This window comes from Salmo trutta, chromosome 23 (assembly GCF_901001165.1).
Source record: "Salmo trutta chromosome 23, fSalTru1.1, whole genome shotgun sequence".
Lineage (NCBI taxonomy): Eukaryota > Metazoa > Chordata > Actinopteri > Salmoniformes > Salmonidae > Salmo > Salmo trutta.
The window spans coordinates 21,012,732-21,032,076 of NC_042979.1; the positions used below are offsets into that span (position 1 = coordinate 21,012,732).

Here is a 19,345-nt window from a genome sequence, read left to right on the forward strand (position 1 = left end):
AGGCGGGGCTCAATGTGGGCGGAGTCAAACGTTTGACTCCGCCCACCAGTGTTTTTTGTATTTTTATCCATCTGAGGTTTGACAGTCACACACGTTTGTGCAAGGCACACGTTTAATACAAACGTATTTCATTTTTGAAGACCATAAGAAACATATAAAGTGGTACCAGCACATGTAACACTTTTTGCTTCATGCTATATTTGAGACAAGCTACTGATATTGTTGCAGTGAACAACAGACTTGTTATTTATGTCATGTACTGTTAAAATTGTGTTGATAAATATAACTTTAATTATATTATTTAATTGAGCATATATATACACATTTACTACCCATCATGATTTATAAAGCTATTTACTTTCCTCATGAGAATGGAGACAGACTATACCATATAGACATACTGACAAGATGAATGTGCTTTAAACTCAGCAAAAAAAAGAAACGTCCTCTCACTGTCAACTGTGTTTATTTTCAGCAAACTTAACATGTGTAAATATTTGTATGAACGTAACAAGATTCAACAACTGAGACCTAAACTGAACAAGTTCCACAGACATGTGACGAACAGAAATTGAATAATGTGTCCCTGAACAAAGGGGGGGGGTCAAAAGTAACAGTCAGTATCTGGTGTGGCCACCAGCTGCATTAAGTACTGCAATGCATCTCCTCCTCATGGACTGCACCAGATTTGCCAGTTCTTGCTGTGAGATTGTTACCACACTCTTCCACCAAGGCACCTGCAAGTTTCCGGACATTTCTGGGGGGAATGGCCCTAGACCTCACCCTCCGATCCAACAGGTTCCAGACGTGCTCAATGGGATTGAGATCCGGGCTCTTCGCTGGCCATGGCAGAACACTGACATTCCTGTCTTGCAGGAAATCACGCACAGAACGAGCAGTATGGCTGGTGGCATTGTCATGCTGGAGGGTCATGTCAGGATGAGCCTGCAGGAAGGGTACCACATGAGGGAGGAGGATGTCTTCCCTGTAACGCACAGTGTTGAGATTGCCTGCAATGACAACATGCTCAGTCCGATGATGCTCTGACACACTGCCCCAGACCATGACGGACCCTCCACCTCCAAATCGATCCTACTCCAGAGTACAGGCCTCGGGGTAACGCTCATTCCTTTGACGATAAACGCGAATACGACCATCACCCAACAAAAATACCCAGAAAAACGTATGTCAAAAATGTTATAAATTGATTTGCATTTTAATGAGGGAAATAAGTATTTGACCCCTCTGCAAAACATGACTTAGTACTCGATTACATAGCTGTACATGTAAACCTAGGCTTACTGCTCAAGTAGGCAAATTTGTCCAAATAAGATTCCCTCATTGTAAACAATTAGCTAGCTCACGTGCGAAAAGGTGCTATTGCTAATTAGCTAGCTCACGTGCAGATGGGTGCTAATTAATGCTATGCTAACATCGGTGCGGTATAAAAATATACCACTGCACTGGTATAACATAAATATTACAAAGTACATTATGCATAATGACAGTCTCACTTACTTCCATGGTTTATATAAATAACAATGGTATAACATGCGTGGTTAATATGAGTGCGTATTGAGTGCAAGCATTTGGCACCTGCTCTGCATTTAATTATTTCTAGGTCTTTGTAACCAATAGTCATTGTAATGCAAGCTTTTATAATGATATTATCACAGGCAAATGGATGGATGTCATCTTCCTCCCACTTTCCATCCTGCATCCAGTCTTATGAATCAGCAAGCATGTTCATAGAAGTAACAGACTAAGGTCAAACTTCCTTCACCGGGGAGTTTATTCCGCTAGGATAGAAGATGGTTTGGAGACAGTCATATTTATGATGATGCTTGGAGTAATTCCATTTTTATGGACGCATTGATATTGTATGACTTCAATGTATTTTCTACATAAAAAATGATGTATTTTATTTTTATAATTTGCCCCCAGATATGTCTAAAAGCACATCGTCATGTCTAAAGGCACAGTGATTCTGGCCTACAGTGGACACCTCCTGTATCTTGGTGTGGTTGAAGGAAGAAGGATATGATGTCATCACATACTTGGTAAGCCCAAGAAAGTATCTGTGGGACAAGTGTGCGTGTGCGACAAGTGGGGGAAATATAACTTGGGGTTGGTCTGCACACAGCCATCCAGTTGGTGGGGTGCTCTTGTTTATTGTACATCAACCTATTAGAGCCTAAATATGTCATTAGTGTCCTGGAAGCTGAAACCCCAAGGTATGTTCATTTGACGCAGTTCTAGAAAGGATGGATTAATTTTGCCTAGCAATGTGTTTTTTTTATTAAACTAGGCAAGTCAGTTAAGAACAAATTCTTATTTACAATGACAGCCTACCCCAGCCAAACCTGGACGACGCTGGGCCAATTGTGTACCGCCCTATGGGACTCCCAATCACAGACAGATGTGATGTAGCCTGGATTTGAACCAGGGACTGCAGTGACACCTCTTGCACTGAGATGCAGTTGTCAAGACTTTCGGAAGGATTGGACCAATACGCAGCGTGATCGTAGTTCCACATCTTTTATTTAATCGTGAAACTAATGCAATAAACCATAACCTTGAAATACAAAAACAAGAAAGCCGTGACGCAGAGCAGGCATATACTACTCACAAAATAATCACCCACAAAACACCAGTGGGACAAACATCAACTTAAATATGTTTGGCATGACCTCCAATTAGAGACAGCCGGTTGTTGTTGTCTCTAATTTAAGGTCATGCCAAACAAAAACGAACCTAGAAATACAAAACTAGAAACTAAACATAGAAATACAAAAATGGACAAACACCCCCTGTCACGCCCTGACCTACCCTACCATAGAAAATAACAACTTACTATGGTCAGGACGTGACAGCAGTGCCTTAGACCGCTGTGCCACTCGGGAGCCCAGTGTGTTAACCCCCACAAAAGTGCTATCTGTCTGCATAATACTTGTGGAAAACTGGCTGGATTAACTTTTTGCCCTTAGGCCATTTCAGAACTGCACACAATGTAGTTCTGAACTCTTCATTCAGTTGCTGGCTTAAGAAAGGGGTGCAAGGGTAGTGCCTCCTGTTGGTGTTGGGATGAATCATTTGGAGGGAAGGAGAACAGAAAGGTTGGCACTGTACCAATGGGTAACCTGTTTTTCCTTGTTGAATCCCAAAGCATGTCTTCTCTTGTGTTATGTCCCCTGTGGCTCAGTTGGTAGAGCATGGTGTTTGCAACGCCAGCATGGTGTGTGCAACGCCAGGGTTGTGGGTTTGATTCCCACGGGGGGCCAGTACAAAAAAAAAATAAATGGATGAAATTTAATGAAATGTATGCATTCACAAAGTAAGTTGCTCTGGATAAGAGTGTCTGATAAATTACTAAAATGTAAATGTTATGTTGTGATAAATAAAACCTCTGTAAAACAAGCAGCCAAGCAAGCAGTCCGAAGACCACAGAGGCAGACAAAGACAGGCATACCTCAGTTATGTAGCACAATGGCTTGTTAAAAAAAAAAGGCTTGGGCGGGATCCAGATTTTCATACCATCATACTGTTCTTCTGCCATCTCGGGATTTACGTGTAAGATAACTGTTCTTCAATATTTGTAGCTACTTAGAATTATGTGTCCTGACATCTGGGTCAAAAGGTTATGGGGAAACAAGGCCAACGCCATCTATGAGGACTGCTACCTGCTGGGCACCTCGGTGGCACGGCCCTGCATTACCTGCCGTCAGGTCCAGATAGCACGCCAGGAGGGTGCCCAGTACGTCTCCCATGGTGCCACGGGAAAAGTGAGGGGTCAATCAACAAGGAGAGAGCAGAAAAGAGCCCGGAAAGGCTAAGTGAATCCATGAGCATATTGTTTACATTGCTCCAAGTTAATTTTAGAATATTGATTTTGGATGTTTGTCATTGTAAAAATTGGCATGTTGACTGCAGGAATGCCCATCAGCGCGGTTGCCAGAGAATTGAATGTTAATTTCTCTACCATAAGCCGCCTCCAACGTCGTTTTAGAGAATTTGGCAATATGTCCAAACGGCCTCAACCGCAGACCGCGTGTAACCACAACAGTCCAGGACCTCCACATCCCGACTTCTTCACCTGTGGGATTGTCTGAGACCAGCCACCCGGACAGCTGATGAAATTGGGGGTTTACACAACCGAAGAATTTCTGCACAAACTGTCAGAAAACGTCTCAGGGAAGCTCATCGTCCTCACTAGGGTCTTGACCTGACTGCAGTTCGGTGTCGTAACCGACTTCAGTGGGCAAATGCTCACCTTCGATGGCCACTGGCACTCTGGAGAGGTGTGCTCGTCACGGATAAATCCAGGTTTCAACTGTACCAGGCGTCGTGTGGGCGAGCGGTTTGCTGATGTCAACGTTGTGAACAGAGTGCCCCATGGTGGGGTTATTGTATGGGCAGACATAAGCTACGGTCAACGAACACAATTGCATTTTAACGATGTCAATTTTAATGCACAGAGATACCCTGACGAGATCCTGAGGCCCATTGTCATGTCATTCATTCGCCGCCATCACCTCATGTTTCAGAATGATAATGTACGCCCCCATGTTGCAAGGATCTGTACGAAATTCCTGGAAGCTGCACATTTCCCAGTTCTTCCATGGCCTGCATACTCACCAGACATGTCACCCATTGAGCACGTTTGGGATGCTCTGGATCGCCATGTATGACACCGCGTTCCAATTCCCGCCAATATCCAGCAACTTCGCACAGCCATTGAAGAGGAGTCGGACAACATTCCACAGGCCACAATCAACAGCCAGATCAACTCTATGTGAAGGAGATGTCGTGCTGCATGGGGCAAATGGTGGTCACACCAGACACTGACTGGTTATCTCATCAACGCCCCAACTTTTCTTTAAGGTATCAGCATATCTCTATTCCCAGTCATGTGAAATTCATGGATTAGGGCCCAATTTCATTTATTTAAATTGACTGAATTCCTTATATGAACTGTAACTCAGTAAAATCTTTGAAATTGTTGCATGTTGCATTTTATATTTTTGTTCAGTGTACATCTAACTTCCTTCATATTGGACATGGAGACATACAAATGGTATCCACAAGTTCATCTGACTCTGGGGAAGTAGATAAAGGGCCTCATTGCCAAAATCCCTAAGTATCCCTTTAAGCGCTTTCCAGACAGGAAGCGGAACTCTGGAGCGGATATCGCAAAAATAGAGCAGATTCCTATTTTCCCGCCTTCGGTAGGCCGCTTTCACGTGCACAAGGACTGCCGACCGCTCCGCCTGGATACAATTCCGCCCCCCCAGCTCCATTGAAAATGAAAGGGAAACTCTGCTGCCGCTTTCTGTCTGGAAAGCCCTTTAGTCAGCCATCAGTGTAACAAAATGCTGTTGGGAGACTGAACTTTGGGGAGATGCAGTGTCCCTGCTCCAACTGTAGATGGTGACAAATGCCAGTTAATTGAGATTTCAACCAACAGTGACTGGTCTCTCACTGGAAGTTTTGTATGCTTTTTCAACCATTGGAAGTGACTTTAACCTTAACTCTTCTTGGATGAGTGAGACTACCTGTCTGATTCCCCGTAATGATCTCTGTCTTTGCTAGTAGTGTTCCTAGAGTTTTGTGACTGAATGGTTAGCTGTCTCTTTCAGGGCAATGATCAGATTCGATTCAAGCTCACCTGCCATGCCCTCTATCCTGAGGTCAAAGTGGGTTCTGCCGCATTAATACATATATAACTACAGTACATGACTGTCCTATCATTCAATATTACTTAAGATAATGCACCATACAAAGTGCATGCATAACCCTCCCTCCTCTGTCTGTCTCCCTCAGATTATTGCTCCATGGAGGATCCCTGAGTTCTACAATCGCTTCCGTGGGAGGAAGCGATTGTAGAAGCACGCCCACATTCTCATCGACGGGGCTGTAGTGGAGCAGGTTGAGAGCTTCAAGTTCCTTGGTGTCCACATCACCAACAAACTAATATGGTCCAAACACACCAAGACAGTCGTAAAGAGGGTACGACAAAACCTATTCCCCCTCAGGAGACTGAAAATATTTGGCATGGCTCCTCAGATCCGCCAAAAGGTTCTACAGCTGCACCATCGAGAGCATCCTGACTGGTTGTCTTGTAGTCATGGCAGATAATATTCTAATTTTTGGTGACTTTAATGTTCACATGGAAAAGTCCACAGACCCACTCCAAAAGGCTTTCAGAGCCATCATCGACCACAGTGGGTTTTGTCCAACATGTCTCCAGACCTACTCACTGCCACAGTCATACTCTGGACCTAGTTTTGTCCCGTGGAATAAATATTGTGGATCTTAATGTTTTTCCTCATGAGTTTATTTTTATTTATTTGACTTTTATTTAACTAGGCAAGTCAGTTAAGAACAAATTCTTATTTACAATGACGGCCTAGGAACGACAGTTTTTTCCTTGACAGCTCAGGGATTGATCTAGCAACCTTTCGGTTACTGGCCCAACTCTCTGACCACTAGACTACCTGCTACCCCAATCCTGGACTATCGGACCACCATTATATTACGTTTGCAATCGCAACAAATAATCTGCTCAGACCCCAACCAAGGATCATCAAAAGCCGTGCTATAAATTCTCGGACAACCCAAAGATTCCTAGATGCCTTTTCAGACTCCCTACACCTACCCAATGACATCAGAGTACAAAAATGAGTTAACCACCTAACTGAGGAAATAAATGTAACCTTGCATAATACCCTAGATGTAGTCGCACCCCTAAAAACAAAAAACATTTGTCATACGAAACTAACTCCCTGGTATACAGAAAATACTAAAGCCCTGAAGCAAGCTTCCAGAAAATTGGAATGGAAATGGCGCTACACCAAACTTCTTCAGCCTCCTGTTGTGCCTTCTCACCATGCTGTCTGTGTGGGTGGACCATTTCAGTTTGTCCGTGATGTGTACGCAGAGGAACTTAAAACTTTCCACCTTCTCCACTACTGTCCCATCGATGTGGATGGGGGTTACTCCCTCTGCTGTTTCCTAAAGTCCACAACCATCTCCTTGGTTTTGTTGACGTTGAGTGAGAGATTAGCTTGGAAAGACAGTACTGTGCAGTATCGAAGATACTCACTGCTGCTCGATCATCCTATTTTTCCAACTTAATTGAGGATAATAAGAACAATCCAAAATGTATTTTTGATACTGTCGCAAAGCTAACTAAAAAGCAGCATTCCCCAAGAGAGGATGCCTTTCACTTCAGCAGTGATACATTTATGAACTTCTTTAACAAAAAGGATCATGATCATTAGAAAGCAAATTACGGACTCCTCTTTAAATATGCGTATTTCTCCAAAGCTCAGTTGTCCTGTGTCTGCATAAAACTGCCAATGCCTAGCATCAAGGGAGACACTCAAGTTTTTTAATACTATATCTCTTGACACATTGATGAAAATAGTCTTGGCCTCTAAACCTTCAAGCTGCATACTGGACCCTATTCCAACTAAACCACTGAATGAGCTGCTTCCTGTGCTTGGCCCTCCTATGTTGAATATAATAAACGGCTCCCTATCCACCGGATGTGTACCAAACTCACTAAAAGTGGCAGTAATAAAGCCTCTCTTGAAAAAGCCAAACCTTGACCCAGAACATATAAACAAATATAGGCCTATATCGAATCGCCTATTCCTCTCAAAATATTTTGAAAAAGCTGATGCGCAGCAACTCACTGCCTTCCTGAAGACAAACAATGTATACAAAACGCTTCAGTCTGGTCTTAGACCCCATCATAGCACTGAGACTGCACTCGTGAAGGTGGTAAATTACCTTTTAATGGCGTGCATTTGTCCTCGTGCTGCTAGACCTTAGTGCTGCTTTTGATACCATCGATCACCACATTCTTTTGGAGAAATTGGAAACCCAAATTGGTCTACACGGACAAGTTCTGGCCTGGTTTAGATCTTATCTGTCGGAAAGATATCAGTTTGTCATTGTGGATGGTTTGTCCTCTGTCAAATCAACTGTAAATTTCGGTGTTCCTCAAGGTTCCGTTTTAGGACCACGATTGTTTTCACTATATATTTGACCTCTTGGTGATGTCATTCGGAAACATAATGTTAACTTTTACTTTTCACTGCTATGCGGACGATTCACAGCTGTACATTTCAATGAAACACGGTGAAGCCCCAAAATTGCCCTCTCTGGAAGCCTGTGTTTCAGACAAAAGGAAGTGGATGGCGGCAAATATTTGATATTTTAAACTCGGACCAAACAGAGATGCTAGTTCTAGGTCCCAAGAAACAAAGAGATCTTCTGTTGGATCTGACAATTAATCTTGATGGTTGTACAGTCATCTCATATAAAACTATGAAGGACCTTGGTGTTACTCTGGACCCTGATCTCCCTTTTGACGAACATATCAAGAATATTTAAAGGACAGCTTTTTTCCATCTTCGGTACATTACAAAAATCAGAAACTTTCTGTCCAAACATTATGCAGAAAAATGAATCCATGCTTTTGTCACTTCTAGATTAGACTACTGCAATGCTCTACTTTCCAGCTACCTGGATAAAGCACTAAATAAACTTCAGTTAGTGCTAAACACGGCTGCTGGAATCTTGACGAGAACCACATTTTTGTATCATATTACTCCAGTGCTAGCCTCTCTACACTGGCTTCCTGTTAAAGCTAGGGCTGATTTCAAGGTTTTACTGTTAACCTACAAAGCATTACATGCGTTTGCTCCTACCTAGCTTTCCGATTTGGTCTTGCCATACATACCTACACGTACGCTACGGTCACAAGATGCAGGCCTCCTTACTGTCCGTAGAATTTCTACGCAAACAGCTGGAGGCAGGGCTTTCTTCTATAGAGCTCCATTTTTATGGAATGTTCTGCCAATCCATGTGAGAGACGCAAACTCGGTCTCGACCTTTAAGTCTTTATTGAAGACTCATCTCTTCAGTAGGTCCTATGATTGAGTGTAGTCTGGCCCAGGGGTGTTAAGGTGAACGAAAAGGCACTGTAGCGACGAACCGCCCTTGCTGTCTCTGCCTGGCCGGTTCCCCTCCCGGTTCCCCTCTCTGCACTGGGATTCTCTGCCTCTAACCCTAACCCTGCCTCTAACTCACTGGCTTACTGGTGTTCCTCCATGCCATCCCTAGGAGGGGTGCGTCACTTGAGTGGGTTGAGTCACTGATGTGATCTTCCTGTCCGGGTAGGCGCCCCCCTCGGGTTTGTGCCGTGGGGGAGATCTTCGTGGGCTATACTCGGCCTTGTCTCAGGGTAGTAGGTTGGTGGTTTAAGATATCCCTCTAGTGGTGTGGGGGCTGTGCCTTGGCAAAATAGGTGGGGTTATATCCTGCCTGTTTGGCCCTGTCCGGGGGTATCGTCAGACAGGGCCACAGTGTCTCCAGACCCCTCCTGTCTCAGCCTCCAGTATATATGCTGCAACAGTTTATGTGTTGGGGGGCTAGGGTGAGTCTGTTATATCTGGAGTATTTCTCATGTCTTATCTGGTGTCCTGTGTGAATTTAAGAATGCTCCCTCTAATTCTCTCTCTCTCTCTCTTCTCTCTGAGGACCTGAGCCCTAGGACCATGCCTCAGGACTACCTGGCCTGATGACTCCTTGCTGTCCCCAGTCCACCTGGTCATACTGCTGCTCCAGTTTCAACTGTTCTGCCTGCGGCTATGCAACCCTGACCTGTTCACTGGACTTGCTACCTTGTCCCGGACCTGCTGTTTTGGAGTCTCTCGCTACCGCACCTGCTGTCTCTAACTCTGAATGATCGGTTATGAAAAGCCAACTGACATTTACTGCTGAGGTGTTGAACTGTTGCACCCTCTACAACCACTGTGATTAATATTATCTGACCCTGCTGGTCATCTATGAACGTTTGAACATCTTGGCCATGTTCTGTTATAATCTCCACCCGGCACAACCAGAAGAGGACTGGCCAACCCTCAGAGCATGGTTCCTCTCTAGGTTTCTTCCTAGGTTCTGGCCTTTCTAGGGAGTTTTTCCTAGCCACTGTGCTTCTACATCTGCATTGCTTGTTGGTTGTGGTTTCAGGCTGGGTTTCTGTACAGCACATTTTGACAGAGGCTGATGTAAAAAGGGCTTTATAAATACATTTGATTGATTGATTGGAGCTTCCTGCCATCCAGGACCTCTGTATCAGGCGGTGTCAGAGGAAGGCCCTAAAAATTGTCAAAGACTCCAGCCACCCTAGTCATAGACTGTTCTCTCTGCTACCACACGGCAAGCGATACCGGAGTGTCATGTCTAGGTCCAAGAGACTTCTAAAACAGCTTCTACCCCCAAGCCATAAGACTCTTGAACATCTGATCATGACTACCCAGACTATTTGCATTGCCCCCACCCCTCTTTTACACCACTGCTACTCTCTTCTGTTATCATCTATGCATAGTCACTTTAATAACTCTACATACATGTACATATCACCTCAACTAACCGGTGCCCCCGCACATTGACTCTGTACTGGTACCCCCCTGTATATAGTCTCGCTATTGTTATTTTACTGCTGCTTTTTAATTGCTTGTTACTTTCATTTCTTATTCTTATCCATATTATTTTAAACTGCATTGTTGGTTCGAGGCTTGTAAGTAAGCATTTCACTGTAAGGTCTACATCGGCTGTACTCGGTGCATGTGACTAATACAATTTGATTTGATTTGAAATATTGATATAATAACATGTAACTGGAAGTTTACACCCACACGGGAAATACACTGGACCACTGCTACTCTAACTTCCGCGATGCATATAAGGCCCTCCCTTCAGCAAATTCGACATCTACTCCATCTTGCTCCTACCATCCTATAGGCAGAAACTCAAACAGGATGTTCCCGTGACTAGAACCATTCAATGCTGGTCTGACCAATCGGAATCCATGCTTCAAGATTGTTTTGATCACACGAACTGGGAAATGTTCCAGGAAGCCTCAGAGAATAACATAGATTTATACGCTGGTGAGTGAGTTTATAAGGAAGTGCATTGGAGATGTTGTACCCACTGTGATTTTTAAAACCTACCCTAACCAGAAACCGTGGATAGATGGCGGCATTCGCACAAATCTGAAAACGCGAACCATCGCATTTGACCATGGAAAGATGACTGGAAATATGTCTGAATATAAACAGTGTAGTTATTCCCTCGCAAGGCAATCAAACAAGTGAAATGTCGGTATAGGGATGAAGTTGAGTCGCAATTCAACGGCTCAGACATGAGACGTATGTGGCAAGGTCTATAGGCAATTACAGACTACAAAAAGAAAACCAGCTACGTCACGGACACCGACGTCTTGCTTCCAGACAAAGTAAACACCTTCTTTGCCCACTTTGAGGATAATACAGTCGTGGCCAAATGTTTTGAGAATGACACAAATATAAATGTTCACAACGTTTGCTGCTTCAGTGTCTTTAGATATTTTTGTCAGATATTACTATGGAATACTGAAGTATAATTACAAGCATTTCATAAGTGTCAAAGGCTTTTATTGACAATTACATGAAGTTGATGCAAAGAGTCAATATTTGCAGTGTTGACCCTTCTTTTTCAAGACCTCTGCAATCCGCCCTGGCATGCTGTCAATTAACTTCTGGGCCACATCCTGACTGATGGCAGCCCATTCTTGCATAATCAATGCTTGGAGTTTGTCAGAATTTGTGGGTTTTTGTTTGTCTACCCGCCTCTTGAGGATTGACCACAAGTTCTCAATGGGATTAAGGTCTGGGGAGTTTCCTGGCCATAGACCCAAAATATTCATGTTTTGTTCCCCGAGCCACTTAGTTATAACGTTTGCCTTATGGCAAGGTGCTCCATCATGCTGGAAAAGGCGTTGTTTGTCACCAAACTGTTCCTGGATGGTTGGGAGAAGTTGCTCTCGGATTATGTGTTGGTACCATTCTTTATTTATGGCTGTGTTCTTAGGCAAAATTGTGAGTGAGCCCACAACCTTGTCTGAGAAGCAACCGCACACATGAATGGTCTCAGGATGCATTATTGTTGGCATGACACAGGACTGATGGTAGCGCTCACCTTGTCTTCTCCGGACAAGCTTTTTTCCAGATGCCCCAGACAATCGGAAAGGGGATTCATCAGAGAAAATGACTTTACCCTAGTCCTCAGCAGTCCAATCCCTGTACCTTTTGCAGAATATCAGTCTGTACCTGATGTTTTTCCTGGAGAGAAGTGGCTTCTTTGCTGCCCTTCTTGACACCAGGCCATCCTCCAAAAGTCTTCACCTCACTGTGCGTGCAGATGCACTCACACCTGCCTGCTGCCATTCCTGAGCAAGCTCTGTACTGGGGGTGCCCCGATCCCGCAGCTGAAGTAACTTTAGGAGACGGTCCTGGCGCTTGCTGGACTTTCTTGGGCACCCTGAAGCCTCCTTCACAACAATTGAACCGCTCTCCTTGAAGTTCTTGATGATCCGATAAATGGTTGATTTAGGTGCAATCTTACTGGCAGCAATATCCTTGCCTGTGAAGCCCTTTTTGTGCATAGCAATGATGACAGAACATGTTTCCTTGCAGGTAACCATGATTGACAGAGGAAGAACAATGATTCCAAGCACCACCCTCCTTTTGAAGCTTCCAGTCTGTTATTCGAACTCAATCAGCATGACAGAGTGATCTCCAGCCTTGTCCTCGTCAACACTCACACCTGTGTTAATGAGAGAATTACTGACATGATGTCAGCTGGTCCTTTTGTGGCAGGGCTGAAATGCAGTGGAAATGTTTTTTGGGGATTCAGTTCATTTGCATGGCAAAGAGGGACTTTGCAATTAATTGCAATTCATCTGATCACTCTTCATAACATTCTGGAGTATATGCAAATTGCCATCATACAAACTGAGGCAGCAGATTTATATTTGTGTCATTCTCAAAACTTTTGGCCACGAGTGTACAGTGCCACCTACGCAGCCCGCTACCAAGGACTGTGCCCCCCTCCTCCGTGGCCAACTTGAGTAAGACATTTAAATGTCTTAACCCTCGCAAGGCTGCCGGTCCAGGCGGCATCCTTAGCCATGTCCTCAGAGCATGGGCAGACCAGCAGGCTGGTGTGTTTACGGACATATTCAATCGCTCCCTATCCCAGTCTGCTGTCCTCACATGCTTCAAGATGGCCACCATTGTTCCTGTAGCAAAGAAGGCAAAGATAACTGAACTAAATGACTATCGCCCCATAGCACTCACTCCTGTCGTCATGAAGTGCTTTGAGAGACTAGTCAAGGAATCACCTCTACCTTACTAGCCACCCTAGACCCACTTCAGTTTGCTTACGGCCCCAATAGGTCCACAGACGATGCAATCGCCATCACACTGCACACTGCCCTATCCCATTTGGACAAGAGGAATACCTATGTAAGAATGCTGTTCAATGACTACAGCTCAGCATTCAACACCATAGTACCCTCCAAGCTCATCATTAAGCTTTAGGCCCTAGGTCTCAACCCCGCCCTGTGCAATTGTGTCCTGGAATTTCTGACGGGCCGCCCCCAGGTGGTGAAGGTAGGAAACATCATCTCCACTTCGCTGATCCTCAACACTGGGGCCCCACAAGGGTGCGTGCTCAGCCCCCTCCTATACTCCATGTTTACCCATGACTGCGTGGCCATGCACGTCTCCAATTCAATCATCAAGACGACACAACAGTAGTGGGCTTGATTATCAACAACGTCGAGACAGCCTACAGGGAGGAGATGAGGGCACTTGGAGTGTGGTGTCAGCAAAACAACCGCTCACTCAACGTCAACAAAACAAAGGAGATGATCGTGGACTTCAGGAAACAGCAGAGGGAGCACCCCCCTATCCACATCGACGGGACAGTAGTGGAGAAGGTGGAAAGTTGTAAGTTCCTTGCCGTACACATCACGGACAAACTGAAATGGTCCACCCACACAAACAGTGTGGTGAAGAAGGTGCAACAGTGCCTCTTCAACTTCAGAAGGCTGAAGAAATTTAGCTTGTCACCTAAAACTTGTACAGATGCATAATTGACAGCATCCTGTCGGGCTGTATCGCCGCCTGGTACGGCAACTGCACCACCATCAACCGCAAGGCTCTTCAGAGGGTGGTGGGTCTGTACAACGCATCACCGGGGGCAAACTACCTGCCCTCCAGGACAACTACAGCACCCGATGTCACAGGAAGGCCAAAAAGATTATCAAGGACAACAACCACCCAAGCCACTTTCTGTTCACCCCGCTATCATCCAGAATGCGAGGTCAGTACAGGTGCATCTAAGCTGTGACCAGGGACTGAAAAACAACTTCTGTCTCAAGGCCATCAGTCTGTTAAACAGCCATCACTAACACAGAGAGGCTGCTGTCAACATACAGACTAAAATCATTGGCCACTTTAATAAATGGATCACTAGTCACTTTAATAATGTCACTTTAATAATGTTTACATATATTGCATTACTCATCTCATAAGTATATACTGTATATTATACCATCTATTGCATCTTGCCTATGCCGCTCGGTCATCGCTCATCCATATATTTATATGTACATATTCTTATTCCATCCCTTTACATTTGTGTGTATAAGGTAGTTGTTGTGGAATTGTTTGATTACATGTTGATATTACTGCACTGTCGGAACTAGAAGCACAAGCATTTCGCTACACACGCGTTAACATCTGCTAACCAATACAATTTGATTTGATTTATCGAAACAAACTTGGAGTCACGCAATGATATGACGTCTTGGGGAAACCATGCAGTTCACACTACAGATTAAATAAATTATGATGAATGAACATCAAAGGGTGGTGAAAGTTTAAGGTGATGGGCTTGATGCTCGTTTTCAAAAAACATCGAGGATCTCATTCTAGTGACATGATGATCGATGCTTGATGCTTGAAAAAATGCTTGATGCTTTAAAAAAAAAGAATCTGTCTTTTGTCCATAATCTGCGAGCTGTTGGCTAGAGCGCCAAAACCAGAGTAGGCACATTTGCTCTTTAACGCAAATGTTTTTGACAAATCTATCAGTAGAGTTGAAAACGCGATGGAAACACATTTTTCTTGGGGGGGGTACACGGGAATTTAACTGCAAAAGTTACAGCACAGCCTTTAATCTGCAACGTGTCAATTAGATGGAAAAACACGTGGTTTTTGTGCAGATTTTAGAATATTTGCAAAAAACTCTTGTCTCCAATTGGGTGGAAACCAAGCTCGTGAGTATATAATCGGATCTCTTCGTGTGAGTGTGTTGTTCTCTATCCTGCCCACTAGATGGGGATCATGCTATTTCATTGAGCTGAAAGTCCCCTGTGTGCGTCTCACTAAATTGCCACTTCTTTCAAGTTTTTTTCCCTTTCCATAACTTGATTCTACAGCGTTGAAGTTTAATAAATACCGGAAGGACCTGATTTTATGTAGAATCATCAATAACAACTGTGAAAGAACAGCTGGAGGCGATCTGATTGGTTTATCTGGTCAGAACTTTGCAGATAATGTATTGCACAAATCAAATCTAATTTATTTATATAGCCCTTCGTACATCAGCTGAAATCTCAAAGTGCTGTACAGAAACCCAGCCTAAAACCCCAAACAGCAAGCAATGCATGTGAAAGAAGCACGGTGGCTAGGAAAAACTCCCTAGGAAAAACTCCCTAGAAAGGCCAGAAACCTAGAGAGGAACCAGGCTATGAGGGGTGGCCAGTCCTCTTCTGGCTGTGCCGGGTGGATATTATAACAGAACATGGTCAAGATGTTAAAATGTTCATAAATGACCAACATGGTCAAATAATAATAATCATAGTAGTTGTCGAGGGTGCAACAAGCACGTCCGGTGAACAGGTCAGGGTTCCATAGCCGCAGGCAGAACAGTTGAAACTGGAGCAGCAGCATGGCCAGGTGGACTGGGGACTGCACAGAGCGGACAGAGTTGCCCTGTTGTCATCGACTCTTCTCTGGCCTTTCCATCACCCCCAGAAACATATAGGCACAGGCACAGATATCCCTGTGCCTGTCAACCCTAAACCACCCTGGAGCATGGATGCCAACCTCATGCACATCAGGTGTGTAGAACACCAACTATACTCGCAATACTTCATGGTCAAATGAAGGTTGAAGAAAATAAAGTCTTACATTCTTCTACAAGAAAAGTTGGTAACTTTGGGCAGAAATTTCGGACGTCCCTTTTTTGTAATTTTCTACCACGTTAGCTATATCCTGTAGAATGACAAAGGGAATGAATGTTTTCACCAGCAACCCTCTCATTGTCTGTTTTAATAGCTACGAGTCTGGAATACTGGAAAATCCCAAGGTAAGATCTTGATCCTAATACAGTGTCAAAAACCCAACACCATCAAAATGGTGAATAATGCATGAATGAGCAGGCTGAGTAATCACACAGGACGAACCCAACACAGCTCACCATTCGCCCCAGTGCCATATTGAACCGGTTGTTACTCTCACAACCTCCTGCTGTCTCTAAATCAGAAGAGGGAGCTCCTCAAGAGTAGCAGGATGGGATACACTGGTCCTAGGTTCACATATTGTCAGCTAATCTATGTCATTGACCATACAGTATCTATCCAATCATTTGTCCTTCTTCTCGTAATCAACACTTCTCTCAAGTCAACCTACCTGGTGGTTAAAGATCATCCCTGTTTCATGTTCATTTTGCTGACAGTATAGATATGACTGTTTTATCATTGTGTTGTAATTTGTACAAAGCAATAGCTGATAGGAGAGTCCATTGATATATAGTTAACATAGTGGAGAGCACAGAGTCCCCCCAATATCTTTCATTAGCTCCAGCACAGACAAACCAAACCCGGAGCCCACAGTGGGACAGAAATGGTTTGATCTCTTACGGGGGTCAGGGGTCATGGTGCTACATGAAGGTCACCCTTGACGACCCAAACCTCATCCTTCCTTATTGTCTCTTCTCACCCTTGCCAGGCCTGGGAAGAGCCTGGGACACACAGACACTGACTTGTCGTCAAACTGCTCGCGTAATTCCCGATTTCATGGGAGCCGGGGGAAGGGTTAGGGCGGTGCGCCCAGCTGGGTCTCCTGGGTCCCCCCGACTCTTGGGGGACCATTGTCCCTGGTTGCGCTGCCGCAGGCTGCAACGTGGGAGGGACCCATTTCACCGTGACACCAGAATGTCACCAGTAACAGTAAAGTACAAAGGCGGCAGGCAGACAGATGAGCGTCCCCGTGGACGGGGTGTCAGAGAGGCGAGGGAGTGGAGGGGCAGGGGCAGAACTGTAACACTGTCTTTTCTCTCTTCACGGCTCACCCTGTGGAGAAATGCAGCCTGAAATAAACAACTCAATAGCATAGCGATGTATAGTATGACAATACTGTGGAATTGATTTAATTCATGGGTTTAGTCCCATTTATGTTCACAATGAATTTATCAATGGAATTAAATACGATGAAATATTTATGGTGGGGGAGATTAAAGTGGTAAAGGGATTTGAATACATTAAGCAGGGCATGTTATGGATCCTTTTAAATTGAACAGTGTAATAATTCAGTAATTTGCATGTATTATGCCCAGTTTCTGCTCCCATATGAGATTATGCGTTGTTAGAAGTGCACTAACGGATCGTTAGTGAAATTCCCGCGAGAGAGTAACGGTTAATGTGATTGGATGTTAATTATTTGACTTGGCTACCTGTATTTGACATTGCGTTGTCATTTTGCTGAACACTAGATGGTTTAATTTTGGGCAGTGAAACGAGGCTACTCAGGTGAGAAAAAAAACTCACCCAAATGCATAGCCCCGTTGGAAAATATGAATGGACTGTTTGAAATTGTTTATTTAAAAAAAAATGTGAATCACATTTTATTTGGCGTACCCCGTCGGCATTGCGCGTACCCCCGTTGGCATTGCGCGTACCCCGTCGGCATTGCGCGTACCCCCACCCAAGTTTGGGAATACCTGCTGTAGACAGATAATGTAGCTGGGTCTGGGAGTTAAACATGACAAATAGTACACACATATCAGGTGTAATACATTCTCTCATCTCAATGTGCCAGACTTGAGACATGGTTATTTAGGTGTCAATTCCAAACCAGTGGGCCAGATTTTTTTGTTGTCCCCCCCACCTCTGTCTTTTCTTTGGACCCCATTGGACTCGATTGAAATGCAATGAGGCAGCTAACATGTGGAAAGATAGAAATTTACTTGCTTTAAGTTCATGCTTCCACAACAATATGGCAGGACTGGACAGCGACATGATTTCAGCGCTTCATGCCTCATTTGCCACCAATTCGCTCCCTCTTTTTCTCCCTCTTTCTCTTGCTCCATTTCTACCTTTTCCTCTCTTTCAGGGTCAGAGGCTTTGGGACAGGTCCACCTGCGGGGGATGGGAATTTAAATGCATTGATCTCTAGGCACTGGTAACTATTCCCTCGCTTTCCATTTATCTCTCTCTCAATTTCATTCACTCGCATTTCGTAAGCATGCATGTTTGAATTGATATTCCATGTGATATTGTTTCTGTTTAAGTTCTGTAGGTGAGAAGGATAACACATCTTTATCATAGTGAACTCTAGCTGGCAGAAACAATGTCTCTTCATTAGTTAGGATTGTGCAGGCTTTAAACCGCTGTAGTAGGTAAGGAAACTAGGCCACTATAGTAACCACACAACTATAGATACCATACCCACTGTCACAGAGCTAGGCCTAATCAGTCTTTGGTTCATGCCATCTTCCTTGGTTCTGCCCACTTTAAGACTATGCATTAAATGGGTTTTTAATGGAGTCATTTTGCCCCACTCGTCCTTCCTCTCATTTTGTCGTCGTCTTGGGCGCTGAGGCAGAAAATAAAAGGGAGAGATGGGAGCCTTCAAAGTCAATTTTGGTGTTTAGTTAAAAGGAAAGAAGCGATTGCACACGTCGGGAAACGTCAGGGTTCCTCTTTCTGCAGCTGAGAGAGATTAGTTATTGTATGCTGATTTTTTTTTTGTCTGGTAAAGGTTTCCATTTAAATGCACCCAGTGGTTATTTTGCATAGTTCCCCTGCAATTTACCTCAGCTCAGGGGACATTGGCCATCGTCTGGTTGTAATGTGAGGTAATTTGCAGGGGTGTCAGCCCGATTATTCATGTCCTTATCCACCAACTCCCCCAACTGGAAAACGACAGCTCCTACAACTTCATAGTGCTCTCAGGATAGGAGGTGTGGATTGTTGTTGTTGTGCGGTTACCTTTTAAGATGACTTCATCTGAAAATAAATAAAAGAGAAATTGTCAGTCAGAAAGTCAAGTCCAGAAGATGTAGAGAAGTGTATGGGGAGGCTGGTTGACAGAATTGGTAGATTTATTCTGACTTTCCAGACAGCTGGTGAATATTGAGTGTTGCAGTCGCTTGAGTACAT

The 19,345-nt window shown here is 44.2% G+C and overlaps 1 pseudogene; it reads left to right on the forward strand.

Annotated features, from left to right (window-relative positions):
• The first annotated feature begins 3,592 nt into the window (after positions 1-3,592).
• The window catches only part of LOC115159559 (argininosuccinate synthase-like), a 40,802-nt pseudogene continuing 25,049 nt past the window's right edge, over positions 3,593-19,345 (forward strand).